General features: G+C 38.0%; 1 protein-coding gene across 1 annotated transcript in view; it reads right to left on the bottom strand.

Annotated features, from left to right (window-relative positions):
• klhdc8b (kelch domain containing 8B) overlaps nucleotides 1-14,599 on the bottom strand; it is a 97,078-nt gene that overhangs the window by 67,722 nt on the left and 14,757 nt on the right. The window lies entirely within an intron of this gene.

Consider the following 14,599-nt stretch of genomic DNA (forward strand, 5'->3'; position numbering starts at 1 on the left):
AATTCTACAATTTTACAGTACAATAAATTGATCCAGTGTGTCCATTTCTATGAAAGCAGGTCTTTTCACAGTTTGCTGGTCTGATGTTAGACATCAGCAATGACCTTAGAAAGGCAGTTTTCTATAATAACCTTTTCAAACAACTTGAAGTCCACCAATCATCAGCTAAATCAATTATTCACGGTTGGAAAACACTGAAGATGTCTGCCAATTTTCCCAAGTGTGGCCATCTTACCAAATTCACCATTAAAAATCAGTGGTCAGCAAGAGAAAGATCTTTTATTAATGACTGTTTCCTGCCGCCACATTTATCAACACTCATTTGTTGGTACACTGAGGTTGGCCGGTACGCAAACTATTAGAAATCAAACATATATTAATAATATAGTCAGTGCCTAAATCTCCACCGGATTTTGATAAGCTCCTGAACACTCAGCAGTGTGCACAGATGATTACTTCATCCCCGGGGGAAAGACCTTTTAACCTTCAAAACCAAGAAGATATAGAAAACTGGTAAACCTCTAATTATGTGGACAAAAAGACTTGATTTGTTTCCATTTTAATTCAACCACAAGAGTCAGTCCTACACACAATATTCATTGAAACTGCACAAACAACACAAAATGATATGTGTGTCTTTTTTTCCCCACAGCTTGCCGTTTCTTTCTCAGCATGGCTTATTGCTGCTGTCAGTTTTAGACTCTGAGTGAGCTGCTTCTGTGTGTAAATGCTAGCTAATGGGAAACAAAACAGAGCTGCAATTAAACTTAGCACATCTACCACTGTGTTGTGTTTGTATCACTCTCTGTCAGAGCAGGAGCTGAGAAATAAACACTCCCGACCGCTGATGTTATTTGACTAAAGAACAGAATATGGATTGGACGCCGTTCCACTGCAGACAAAAGCCACTTATTAGTGGGTGTCAGTGGGATTTGATCCACTCAGAGAGCAATCTTACTGGTAAATTCCTCTGCTGGATTCTGCCCTGAAAAGCTGCAGGGAGAAAAATTGCTCAGATTCAAACAGAGCCCTTCACTACATTAAACACATCTCAGAATGCTGAGTTTGACTGCACAGGTGGGAACCTGTAATCATGTCAGGGTTCAGCTCAGAAGTCCATTATTGAACACTTTTATAATCACATTCGGTCTTTTGGCAGCAACGGCCTTAGCTGCGTTTCCATTACAAGTGTGCATAAAACTGTAGGAGAAAACCTCACATTTTTGCAATTGCGGTGTTTCCATAAAAAAAGGCAATTAAAATCACACATGGATACGTTTGTTAACATTTTAAGTCAGGGGTCCCCAAACTATGGCCAGCGGGCTGGATCCGGCCTGCCTCCTCATTTGGTCCGGCCCCCTGAACAATACCAGAGAGCATTCAGTGTTTTTTTTTCATATATATGTGGATTTTTCTTCAACCACCAGGGGGGCTCTTGAGCAGATATGAAACTTAGTTTCCCTCAATGGAATATATACTAGTCAGTACCAGTCACCATTTCGCTCACGGTGACTGAGCGAAATGGTGTAGATGGCATGTTTTTCTAACCGTAGTAGTTAGAGGACTACAGAATGTAGTCCTCTAACTACTTTTCATTGTCGTCATCTTTGTGGTTTGTGTCAGTAGCAACATCTGGTTATTAATCACGTGACTCGTGTGTTTCGAAAAAAGTGTTTCACTTGCAGTTTTGCTAAATAAATCAATTTTGATAAAGAAAAACCCACATCATGCTAGCAGAAAAACCTTTTTGACAGCAATGACATTAATTCTTGTTTTTTAACAAAAAAACAAGTTTTAAAAAAAAAAAAAATTTGCTCAGTTTCTGCTGAGCAAATTTATTTTGAAAATGTCAAATTGTGCAGTTATATGGTCAATGGAAATGCAACTATTCTTTTTGTAATATAGGTGTTTGACTCAGTGTGTGTGTATGCGTGTGTGTGCGTGTGTGTGTGCAGTAGGACAGAGGAAAAGTGGTGCCATTCAAAGAAATAAAGCAACACAGTGAGGCTCCCTGCTCGGCTGCCCTCATTCTTTCTCGCAGTGTGTAGTATTACAACACATTCATAATTAATGACGGCCTCCTCCTCGTTTCAGTTATGTCCTGAGCCCGGTGGACACCCTGACCTTTGAAACGTGTTACGGTAAGTTTGTGTGTGGGTTTGCAAAAAGAAATTAAATGTTATGGCTCTTATTTTCAGTCCAACTATGGGAAAATTAACCCGTGAAGCACAGACATGTACGTTTCTGTAACCACGGTGGAGTCTTGAAAACTAAAATAAACAAATGTACCTTTAAAAAAAAAAATCCTTCAGGCAAATTTAATAAAAGCCCTTTCCTAAATGGGAAATTAGATCCATCTGTTCAGCTCTTAACCTCTCCAAACGTTTCGAGAGGAAGAAATTAAATTGAGAGCAAATGGAAGCTGAAAAAGGGCGTCATACAAATGGTGAATTTGAGATTTGTTTATTTATTTTTGAATGAATAACCTAAAGTCTGAAGAAGACGGATGGATTGAAGGGTGCAGACTCAAAATTCTGGTTCAAGCTCCTGGGCTGAATTTACATTTTCTCCCTGTTCCTTTATTTCTCCTACAGTTACACGACTGTTTCTTATTGGCCCACTTCTCTCTGTTATCATTAGCTTTCTTTTCTTCTTCTCATCATTTCATCTAAAATACAAAGATGAGATTAAAATTTGATAGTTTACTAGGGTAACACTTTCTTTGAAGGGGGTTGAATAAGTCTGACATGACACTTTCATAAACATGACATAACACCTGTCATGAACATGAATAAGCCTTCATGAATATTTATGACTGTTGTCATAAAGCGTCATTCGGTAAATTATGACACTTTTAATACAAAGTTGATATTATTCAAAATGTCTTTGTTATGACAACTTGACATTAACCAAGAAAACATTACTTATATAAATTTGTTATAAAAGTGTTACTGATTGCACTTTAAAAATTAGGTAACTTTATGTTATTAAAGGTAAAGTTCAAACAGCAATGATTTCTTGGTTAATGTCAAGTTGTCATAACAAAGACATTTTGAATAATGTCAACTTTGTATTAAAAGTGTCATAATTTACCGAATGACGCTTTATGACAACAGTCATAAATATTCATGAAGGCTTATTCATGTTCATGACAGGTGTTATGTCATGTTTATGAAAGTGTAATGTCAGTCTTATTCAACCCCCTTCAAATAAAGTGTTACCTTTACTAGTAGCGCTGTAGATCTGTCTTGAATCATGATTAAGCATTGATAAAAAAAAAAGTGAACACAAAGAATCAGGAAGAAGAAAGCTAACCCAATCATCAAGTCATGTGAAATGTTGCAGAATTAGGATGTTTAGTTATGGCAAAAAAAATTCTAATCACATTTATTTCCTTATAATTTCCACTATCTTTTTAATTCCATGAGTTACAATGTAGTCTTGTTGTTATTCTACCTAAACAGTGTCCAATCTTATGATTTCTATCATGGACGTCCCAATGTTATGTGTGAAGGTGACTTTGAAAAATATTTGTTTGGAGTGCTAAAGAAACAATTAGCTAATGTGCTAACAGCGTATTATGGAAACCGTTAAGTAATTTAGGACTGTAAGTAAGTTAAGTAATTATTAATGTAACTAATCACTTTTGAAAATAATTAACTAGTGAAGTAACTCAGTTATTTTCTTGGAGGAGTAACCAGTATTTATTTTACTTAACCAATACTAGTGACCACATAACTTGCCTACAACTAAACAAAAAACCCATCAGATATAGAATACACTTCTGTTTATGAATGTGTGCTGTCTGTAAATGAACTACTGATCTCTACTGATCTTCTGCTGAAGAGCACAAAATAAGTTCAAACCTTTTCCTGTTTTGTTTTTTGGGGGGGGGGTTATCTTCTTTTGATGCATCAGTTGTATCATTGTAAGCCCATTTCAGGAGTTTTCAGAGTCCCTGTTGTGGTTATACCTGAAGTCTCATCAGCACCAGCAGAGGTAGCAGAGGTTTTCAAGGGCTGCAATAATGATCTGACAACACTTTACCTAAAACATGCAGCTTTTCTGTTTTACAGGAATATCTGACTCAGGACGGTAACACTTTATTTGACAGGGTGTGCATAAGACTGACATGACACGGTCATAAACATGACATAGCACCTGTTATGATCATCAAGGAGTTTTTATGAATGTTTATGACTGTTGTCATGAAGTGTCATTCGGTAAATAATGACACTTTTACTGCAAAGTTGCTCAAAAAGTTGCATTGAAAGTCCATTAAAAGTGCCAACTTTGCATTAAAGTGTCAATATTTACAAAATAATTAGTGGCATGTTGGGCTGGTTCAACATAACTCCTCTGTTTAGAATGAATTTCCACATTCCCACTCAAAGGACTCTCTGGGGCTCTGCTGTTCAAACAAGCATTTGAACTCCTTAAACTACTACAAGCAAGGGACTGTTTCCACTGTTACTGGGACACGTGATGGTAGTTATTTATACTAATTTCCATATGTATTTATGGGTGGCGACAAGGCGGATCAGCAGCTGCGCTCTATTTCCCTCAAATTGGGGCGTATAAAGGAAAAGTGCGCAGCCTTGTGCGTGCACATGGGTTTATAAATCTCAATTTTTGCTGTGCACAGCACAACCACATGAGGCCCCTGGTCATTATAAAACAAAAGGGGAGTTATGAACTGCAGTTATTTTCACAGCTCTTTCAAACTTTCTGGACTGCCTCAATTTCACTGTAAAAGTTCTAAAGGAGATGAATGACAGCATTTTTATTTGGATCTGCTCATTAAAAACAGAAATCTGTTCAGACATCTTTATTCTTCGAGAGATATTTTGTCATAAATAAAGGTTGCAGACAAAGGGAACGCAATCTGTTGTCTGAAAGCGCCGAGTGGAAACACTCAATACGGTGGCCATTACGGTTTCTGAATATGCAACACAGAAACAGATGGAATTAATTATGATAAAATAAGTGAAAAAGGCTGGAGAGATGGAATAGATGAGTCATCATCACCATGAGGAAAGGCTGGTGTTATGTATGATGGTGATGAAAAATGGATTTCTATCATCTTGAAACAACTCAGTTTCATTGGATTCAATTAAAGTAAAGTAATAATCATGTGATTAATATTGTTTGAATTTTTGCTCTGGGCCAGTCCTCCATCAAACAATTAGTCTGAATGAAAAATGTGTTTCACATGGATGACCTCCCATGATATTAAAACATCATCATGTCCATCACATTTATTCATCGTTAGCTTCTGTAGTGAAACAAGTCTTCTACTCCAATGAACAATGGAATAGAAATATGGAACTGTTTGAACCACTCCCACTGCAAATTCACAAAAAATGTTGTCTCAAGGCATATTGCTATATAAAAAAGTCAATTTTAGCTACATACATTCCAGTCAATCCAAGTTAACGAAGCAATAAATTCAGTTTATTATTGAAATTGGCTAAAAATGTTTCTAAAGAAACCCAGAAGATCACATCAAGTGATGGGCTCAGACAATTTGCTCTTGCTGGACGACCATGTGTCGTTGACTTTGTAGCAATCCATCATACTGTGCAGCAGCAGTGGAGAGGAAAAAAACTCCCCTTTATTAGAAAGAAACCTCCAGCAGAGCCAGAACCTGATTATTCTCTCTTCACAAACATACCTGGAGTGTTGCCTTGATTCTTTCACATATGTTTGAGAAATCATTTAATCTCCCGGGGCAACCATTCAACTCTGCAAAACACCTGGGTGGACCAAGCTCCATCAAGTTGAGCTTCCGCGTTACAGAGCACCACTCATCCTGCGACTCCTCCACTCAGCTCCTTCAGACTAGCCAGCAACAATTAGCAAACACCTGGTGGAACTGCAGATCTGAGGAGCTCATTTTACAAGTCACTTCTTAGTAACAACATTGTTTAAGGGTTAATAGAGCAGCGATGCTGTGATGACTTCCTGAAGGCAGAGTTTCAGAAAGAGCAGGAGTTTCTTAAAGAGACAGAAGCCCACTTTCAAGGTGTTCAATTACAAAGTAGAAAAGTCATATTTGATATTTAGAGCTTCTTTTAACAACTGGAGTTAACATAGTTACTTGACTGTGTTATAAAACAGCACTATGTGTCTGGAAAATAGAGAACACTGCCCCTTTAACAGAAAATGCTCCTACAAAGATCCTCCTGCAAAATGAGAGGAACAGAGTTATCTGACAGCAATTCATGTGAAATAAATGGGTTTCTGCAAATTTTATGATTTAATGTTTTTGTTTTTTTATGTCTGTGTTCTAAATACGAAGAGTCCAAGAAAGCATAAATATGCGATGACTTAAAAGCTGAAATATTAATACAGGCTCCATCTGTGCTACTGTATGTATTTATTTTAGGAATCTAAATGAGCGCTTTTATGACATAATACCAGTAGAATAAAAAGTACACATTGTTCCACCAAAGCTCAGCTGCTGCAGATTATTGTATTCTCTGGTAATCAGCTGTAAATGGTTTCATGTTAGAGCCAGCATGGCAGATGTGACTATGACCGATAGTCCCTCGGGTCTTCTGTCCCTACTAGCAACACATGCTGCCAGCCTAATATAGCCAGTCCTCACTGCAGCTAAAACCAGAGGAAACTGACTAGCAAAGGCAAAACTGAAGTACAAACAAAAAAAAAGAGAAGATGCTCAAATCTATCAAGATGGCATCGTGCCAAGAAAACAAGAATGTTGTATGGAAAGTGTTTGCATACACTTTGCAAACACTTGCAAAGTGTATGGGCTTTGTTTAAAGCACTCAATTTGCTTTAAATGGAGTCAACAACAAAAAATGCTGAGTCACTTTAATATATACTGTACAACTATAACACTGTCTATTATTGATTTAACAATAAAATCACTGCAAACTTTGTTAGATTATCACATCCACTTTATATCCTGCTGTGCAGAATCTAAATCAGTCCAAATTCAATTTAGATCAATCCAGTTTATTCTGAAAACTATCCATTCAGACTATCCAACTGTTAAATTATCGATGAATTCTTAAAAGTAAATAATAATAATAATGAACATATTTTCAGTCCCTCCAGGATTTTGTGATTCTTTTTGTAAATTTTCAATAAAATCAAAATGTTTGTGGTAGTTATTTGGAAACGCTACTTTTTATTACTCGCTGTATAGATCATGGATTATAATCTGACATCAATTAAGGCTGAGGAAGCTGTTTAGTACAAGTAAGAAAGTTTTTGACAATTTTTGAAGAAAATCTGAAATAAACTCCCAATTATTAGCGCAAAAAAAGTGCAGGGATTTGTTGATCTTGCGTGAATTTCCACAATAACTCAAGAAACTGGAGGGTCTGATTGATATAATTTGGCAGTAAACAGATGAAAACTGCATTGGTCTGATTGATAACATAATATTTAAGCATACACACATTAGCACATTTAGCACATGAAGATGATTGACAGTGCTAAGCCCCTCCTACTGGCTCTAATTAGTTGCTTTTGGTCTGGAGCCGTGCATTACTACAGACAGCAATAGTAGCTCAGGGAGATCATTCTTTTCACAGATTATCTAATAAAAAAAAAACTGTCATGACATGGTACAAGTTTTAACAAACAAGTAAGAAATTCATTCTGTATATGTTACATACTGCAGCTTTAACTTGAACATACCTTTGGTATGTTCAAGTTAACTGTTCCAGGTATGAAGTTTCTAGAAAATAAAGTCAAGCTCTGAACTGCCTACCTGACTCTTTTTTAATAAAATCTTCTGAATCTTTATTTACCAGTAAGTAATGCGTGAAGTGAGTCAGTGAGACAACAACACGGAAACCTCCTGGAAGGTTCCTGAGAAGCTGCACTGCAGCAGAGCTGTGGTCTGTACAGCAGCTGCTGAGCCAGAACCGACTTCCTTCTGTCTGCAGCTCAGCCTGAAGCCACACATTACATTATACAGTACAGATGTGTGGATAGGAAAACGTTTATCTGCTATCAGAGCGCAGCAGAGTGCCGAGGTTCACAGAAAACACAATTCAATAGTTTGATTTTCGGAGTTTTCCAAATCTCTACTGAGTTTGGCTTTAGTGGGGCATGTCTGCTGCTGATAAGCCAGAGCTAAATGACTGCGGTCAGTATCACGCCTCAGTTGGTGCAGAGAATATAACGTGTTAAGACGCCTCTTTAGCCAAATACCTGGCGACGACGACTGCGGAGATATTTCAACTGTTTTTGATTTACGCTTCTCTTTTTTTATTTTGCTTTTGTCATATTTAAAAAAATAAAATAAAAAATCCAGCACCTGGTTACGCAGACTGCGTCAGCAGCCATATGCTAACAGAGCTCAGTGATGTCCTGTGCGATGGCCTCAGAGGACGCTACCTGTGCAACAGGTCCAGCCATGAAATTTCCTCATCATTTATTTGCTGCCATCAGCTGTTGGTGATGTTATGATACAGTGGAAATGATTGGGAACACCTCTGCCAGTCAGCGATTAGGCAAGGTTTAAATCAGTGGATACCGAGACGCTTTAACCCCTTCTCCATAGTCAAGTCTCATTCAGGACCGTTAAAAGTTTGGTTTGGTTACAGCTAAGCTGGGTGTGTCTCCACTGGCAGGCGTTCTGTTGAAGCTGTGATGTCATTTTGTGCAGGCGCCCTTAAGCAGCTTTTTTTCTCCAAAATCCCTCAGCTTCTCTGTCCGTTGCAGGCTGCCCCATCCAGCTGAAGGCACATACTGCCTTCTGAAAGTACGGCCTTCGCCATCATTACAGTTATTGTAGTTAACTAAAACTAACAAAATAACAAAAACTGCAATTGAGAAAATATGTTTGTTAAATAAAAACAGCAATTAATGGGGAAAGAGGCCAAAACATTTACACGGGTAAGATTGTTGTTCTTCCATACCTCAGATATTACAATCCTCTCTCTACTCTTCCAAAGCTGTTTGGCTCCTCAGCCTACAAGCATCCCTTTGCTAGAAAAGATTTTCTCTCCAACCTCTCAAACAGTGTCAGAAGCCTCGTCATCTGGCTTAAGCTGGCTGATCCTATCTGGAGACACAGCGAGCGCCAACCTCTTGAGACATCTGGTGCAACGCAAAGGTTAAAACTGTTTGTGTTTCACTTCCCACAACTTGAAACCAAAGAGGCTCTCCGTGCTCATAGTGCGAAGTGTGGAGATAGGCGTGTAATCACAGTATCTGCTCTCCTTTCCTCACCTCTTCCTATGAATATTTAATCCCACCATAATTTTGCTCTTGGCTATTTCATCAAGAGTCCTGCTTCTGATGTTCTTAACCAAAAACAAGCCAAAAGCAAGGTCCTCTCACAGAGCCAAAAAACTTACTATAAAGCATTTTACTGTTTGCCCTTGTTCATTCTAATTCCCAACCTTTGCAGTTCGCTTGCATAAATGATTTGCTCTGAAAGTTTGATGATGTCCATTGATAATTTAAATGTTCCCACTTTTTAATTCTCTCTAGGATCATTGTAATTTTCAAAACAAGTCCCCGAATCCCAGCTGCTCCTTTTGCAGTCACTGTTAAGAGAATGCAGGATCCACTTCGACAAATCCGTTTAATTAATCTCAAACAATGAATGGAAGGAGGTATCTAAAGTTTGAAATGTATGACATCTGATGTGGGGCAAACTCTGCGCTCTCAGCAGGATGAATCCTTAATGTACTACATCAGTCTGACAAATGCACATGTCATTTCAGCTTTCATTCTTCATGATTCGTTAAAAATGGCCCTGTTGCTTAAGACAAGGGAAACTAAGTGGTGCATAGACTTCAGCCAACAGCTACAGCAGTGAGAATAGCTAGCTAATGTGCTCACTAGAGGAAATAATTTCCAGTTTGGTCATGGAGAAGGTGGGACATCAGCAGGTCGGCACTACTGCTGTATTGACAGCTGTGCAACAAAGTGATCATTTACTAAACAATATTGTCTAGGCAACAAACAATGTTGTCGCCTAGACAATATTGGGACTGATAAGGATATTAACCCTTGTGTGTGCGAGGACTGAGGCAAATGATAGAAGTGATATGGGTGTGGGGTCGGTTGGACCCCATTTGTAAACACAAGGGTTAATATTGTTTGATGACTCTCTAGTTTCTGATCAACATGCATATATACATTAGTAAAGATCTTGGAGATTTAAAGAAATAACTATACATTCCTAGAGTTGCTCACATTCCCAAACACCAAGTCCTTACTGAATACAAGTGTCATTGTAAAGGGCTTAGTGAGGACAATAAATATCTAAAAAAAATATTTGCCGCTTATTAATCATTTTTAGAAACATTTACATTTTCAAGGAGCGTTAACCAAAACTCACTATATTCTCAAATATTTATTTTTCATTTCTCACTCAGTGATTTTTAGCTAACAGAAGCATGTGAAAGTCTGTTCTCTGAACAGTAGGGATCCAATGGAAGGACTTCAGAACTGGGTTAATGTGCTTCATCTTCCAATTTTTAGAGAGAATGGCAGCACTTTTAGCAGACCTATGAAGGCTCTGTGGGAATCAGTGGGAGAAAAGGTAAACAAATAGATGAGTTTGTCTAGACCCTGCTGGGAAATTAGTCCTTCAGTCCTGGAAATGTTCTTCAGGTGATAGAAGGCCGACTTCGTAACTGTCTTTGTGTGACTGAATGTTCAGTCTGAGTCCATCACCATACCTATTTTGTCCCTGATCTCTAGTTTCCAGCTGTAATGACTGAAGCTGTGTGCTGACTCTAGGTTGATCCTCTTTAGATCCAAAGAAAATAACTTCAGTTTTGTTTCTGTGGAGCTGGAAAAAGCTATGGAAGTGATAATGCTTAAAAAAGAAACTAACAAGACAACAAAAGCAAGAGCACAGAAAAAGAAGATAAATATACATATAAAAAGACACACACATCCTGGCACCACTACAAACATGAGAAAATTAATGAGACCTGGTGCTCCCAGTGCTGCTTAGCCCAAAATATTACAGCGAAAAGAGAACAGTGTGCTTCCTTAATAACCTGGACTCTGGCGTTCTCTGGAAATGTCAAGCATGTATTCTGTTTGTGTTTCCTTCCTTCTGTAGACTCATTTTGATGAGAACATATCTGCTCCATCCAGACAGTACGGCATTTGATCAGAGACATGTTTGATCAAATGAGAGGATGAGAGGCGGGAAATGCCTCAGAAGGAAGCTGTGTTAGTTACATAACGCCATCTCTGAGCACTTCACAGCAGCTGCGATAATGTGATAATTCTGTCAGTCTGTCAAAGTGTGTGTGTATCTCACTTGGAAAACACAGTTGGTATTGTTTAGAAGTCATGCTTACTCAGCCTCCCGTGGGATTAGGAAAACAGGATTTTATTCTGAAATTATTTTTGAACTGAACTGAGTAGAACTGTAATGCAATATTTACTAGTGTCCCCCAAAAAAGAACTGTTTCTATCCCTGTCCACATAGAAATTCAGGATAAACATCATTGATGATTCTAAATCTGTAGAAATATTCTTTATTGTAGTAATAATACGTTGGTGTGCAGAGTGAAACTAGTGAGACTCAGCTAGAAATGTTATATCATTTTTTAATTGTAATAGCTGATGTTTTTTTTATATAGTATTGGAGCCTTACAACGACATTTCACTCAATATCTGCATTGTAAATGTGCTGTTGAAAAACAAATTATGTCCATGTCTGATATAGTTATATGAAGTGTTTCTTGAAATGCTACATTCAACAAACCATAAATCTCCTTAAGCTGGCATATAGTTTAAACAGTTATATGCCATAAGTATATTAAAAATATTTAAAACAAAAGAAGCAGCCAGTTAACTCATGAGTTAGGAGTCCAGTTTTGTGACATTAGGGCGGTCACAATACCAAATTTTGCCGGACGATGAATTGTCCCAGAAATTATTGCAGTAAATTATCATTTTTTTGGTTTTGAGACCATTTTCAAGCAACATATTGCAAGCTTGCTCTCTCAAGATCAATAAAATTAAACACCGAGCTAAACACTGGAACTGGAAGATAAAAAAAAACAACCAAATAGCCAAAAACAACAAATAAAATGGAAATAAAAACCACCCACATACAAACACAAAAACAATAAGATTTTGAAGTCCGTAAACAAAATTACCCTTCAAAATTTATTAATCATCAAAATGGAAGTTATTGACCTCATTTTAATTTACCGTGTGATTAATTGGTGATTGCGACAGGCTGACACAAGATCAGCTTTAGAAATAATTCATGCAGCTGTAGCTCAATAAATTAAAATATTGAAAAATTTATGCATTTCAGTGACTCAGATCATGCGGCAAAATTACACACAAAGTGATACATTCCAACCTCTTATAATCACAGGTGAGTGTGGCTTACTGGGTTTACAACGGCTAATTGGAGCGTTAAGTAAGAAAAGGTTTTTCCATGCAGAAATCTTTAGCTCTACCCAATCATAAGGAAGATTGCTGATGACCTCATCAACAAGGATAAGCCACAATAATGAAGCCAGATGTTCGCAGTGCTGTTTCCAGGCACAGTGATGGAAAGCTGAGTGGAAGCGAAAGGTGCACCAGCAGCAAAGGAAATCAATAAGATATAGCAAGCAGATGTAGAAAAGGCTTCAAGTTGACCAGGCAGAGATGGATCCAAGACATGAGATAACACTGCCACATTCCTAGTTTTAACCTCTGAAACAGAAATAATGTCAGAATCATATTATCTAGGATATAAAAAAAAAGAAAACTGAACTGCTGCTCAGTGGTCCAAAGTCCTTTCTTCAGATTACAGTAAATATTGCATTTCATTTGGAAATCTAGATCTCTGAGTCTCTAACTGGCCGTATTTCAGAGGAATCGTGTAATAATAGTTGACATAAACACAATATTTCAAAAAGGTAGCAACAGGTTCGAGGCTCCAATTCCTGTTATTTGCCAAGTTTATTAATCACTCAAGGGGACGGTTCCTGCTAGTCAACAGAGTTTCTAGAATTTTTTTCTTGAGGTCTGGCGGGTCACGGGCTGTAGAAGGATGGCAGACTAAAATATCTAAATAGCCTGCGGTCTTAGATTGCAACGAACATTAGGCCAAAAATAACTGTCAATAAGAGAGGAGGCCATGATATATTTGCCAGCAATGAAATGTCTTTATAGTCCAACTTCAATTGTTCAATGTTTGGAAACATTTATTTTCACAGTATGCTTAGAATGGGCTCTGATTCATTTACCCTGTTCTTTAACCCTGAGTCACTGCTGGTCAGAGAATATACAACCATAACGATGGACATTCAAAGGAGGACCGTCCAACAATTGGAGTGTAAAAAAGGATCTAAGAGAAAGAAATGCATGGAAATATGCAAACGTACACCTGAGGCTTACATATGTGAGAATCAGATGGGACATTTACAACACAGAGTGGCGAGAAGATGGGAGGGCATTTCAAATTGAGTCTGAAAGCAAAATGCAATTACAATTTGCATAAAGTAAGGCACAAAAATAAGCCGATGAAGAACTAAAGGACTACGCAGATACAGAGTCGTTAGAAGTAGATGTGATAGAACAAAAAGGAGGCAGAAAAACCGAAGCCTGAGCTGGGCAGAAAGACAAAGTGGAGAGAGAGCAACAGCAGTCAGAGTCAATGAGGCACAGAGGAGCAAAGAAAAATGTGTTTGCATGGGAATTATATGAACGCAGCCTGTCGACCAAATGAAAGCGTTTCTCTCCGGCGCACATTTCCCATCATCCCTCACTAAGAGGAACAGCGAGCCTGGTTGGCGCAGATGCCCCCGAGGTTAACTGTCCAATCAATCGCTCCACTAACCGTCTCCACGGAGACAGCCTGCATGACATCACCGCCACCAAAGGCCGCCGAAGTATCAAACTGATAGACAACGACGTCAATAGTATCCTGTGTCTACAACATAATCTCTGTTGTGGGGCTTGTTTTTCTTTGTGCCATTTAATCTTCCAGATTTAGGCAAACTCTAGTAAGGTCTTTCTTCTGCCTCTTCCTGGATTGAATGGTGTTGAATGATGTGGAAAACAAAAATGCAAAAAGGTATGTACATGGGAATAATAAATTCAATTAGCCTATAATTAAAAAGACTTTAAAGAAACACGCTGGTGATTATAGGCAACACGAAGGTTCTGGAATCTGTCCTGAACCTTGATTGTGCTATAGTTCCTATGTGGTAGGACAATAAATCAATAATATATTGCAATAGACGTGTGATCGATATCAAAAGATAATTCAATATACAGAATATTTACTAAACTCCAACCCAGAACCGCAGAGAATTCTGTGCAGAGGGAAAGTTTTATCCACTCAAACGCACAGCTAGGCAAGGTGGGTGGCATCAACTAACTCATTCTTTCGTTGCACAGCAGTAGTTTCAAGTTTTGCAACAGTGCCTCAAAACTACTTAAAAATAAACAGTGCAGAGTTGAAACATAGAACAGAATAGAATAGGATAGGATGGAATATAAATTTCATTGGATATTTTCCTACTAGAAACTGAAGGTTGGAGAAATAAACACAGAAAGTTGCTCCCAGCAACCTGCAGTTGTGCTTCAGGTGGATTTATTTCCTTCATGACCCTCATAATCTCCAATGTAGACA

This window comes from Poecilia mexicana, unplaced genomic scaffold (assembly GCF_051168715.1).
Source record: "Poecilia mexicana isolate PSO_F unplaced genomic scaffold, ASM5116871v1 scaffold_7, whole genome shotgun sequence".
NCBI classification, from domain to species: domain Eukaryota; kingdom Metazoa; phylum Chordata; class Actinopteri; order Cyprinodontiformes; family Poeciliidae; genus Poecilia; species Poecilia mexicana.